The sequence below is a fragment of the Arachis stenosperma genome, chromosome 3 (genome assembly GCF_014773155.1).
Source record: "Arachis stenosperma cultivar V10309 chromosome 3, arast.V10309.gnm1.PFL2, whole genome shotgun sequence".
Lineage (NCBI taxonomy): Eukaryota > Viridiplantae > Streptophyta > Magnoliopsida > Fabales > Fabaceae > Arachis > Arachis stenosperma.
The window spans coordinates 21,603,323-21,604,348 of record NC_080379.1 but is presented as its reverse complement, the minus strand read 5'-3'; the positions used below and the strand labels follow the sequence as shown (position 1 = coordinate 21,604,348).

Below are 1,026 nucleotides of genomic sequence, written 5' to 3'. Positions count from 1 at the left end.
TTAAATTATTGATAATTAAATTATAGCCCAAAGTGGGTGATTATGTAATTAAATACCTCCAAATTTAATTTCAATGCCATCCAAAAATCCCATATCATCATCACCATCACCATCACCATCATCATCATCATCATTATTTTCATTTTCTTTTTCGTCTTCCCCTTCTACACTATCATCATAAAAAGCCATCATAATCGATTTCACGTTCTTAAATTTTAAGATTTTTTGAATTTTGCAAACGTAAACTTAGTCTCACCTGGGCTAGGTTCACCAAACAAAAGCAGTTTTTATAACTAAACACAAAGAACACAAAACACAGAACACGACCTTACTTGAATAGGATCTATTCTATAGGCTCGTACATCTGTATCTTTGAGTTCTAAGAAGACTTTGGTTGAACTATGACCGTGAGGTCAGAGCGTGATTAATTGTTCCAAAGCGCATGCCATCTGAACGGTGGATCGTTCGCGCTACAATCTTGTGGTCGAGATGGTCTCACGGTGTTCTGACGGACTCAAATGTTTTTTCCCTGGCCATTTAATTAGTTATTTTCTCTAAATACTTGTGTGTGTTTGGATTACAGTTTGCAAACGGGAGTTTGAATAAAATTAATTTTGCAAACTTGATTTTGATGAAAAGTAAGTTTGTATTAAGTGATTTATGTTTGGCAATATTTATATCAAAATGAATTATAGTAAAATAAATGTTGTTTGGATTACACTATTCAAAATCACTTTTAGATACAAAATTACTAAAATAGACATCAACTTAAATAATTTTTTTATATTATTTTAATTTAGATATTTGAATAGATGTTATTAATTAATTCTATAATAAAATTAATATTTATACACTAAGATAAAAGTAATATATAAAAATTGACAAAATATACTTTTAATTAAAACTAACAAAATATAAATTTTAGAGAGTACTAAAAATAATAAAAAAATTAAATATTTATTTTGGTAGTAATTGAAATAAATCAAAAAAAATTATGATATTTTTTATACAGTATATATTTAGTAC

General features: G+C 27.1%; 1 pseudogene; it reads left to right on the top strand.

The window, feature by feature from the left end:
* Positions 1-322: 322 nt before the first annotated feature.
* LOC130972404 (small nucleolar RNA U3) lies at positions 323-510 on the top strand (annotated as a pseudogene).
* The last annotated feature ends 516 nt before the right edge of the window (positions 511-1,026 follow it).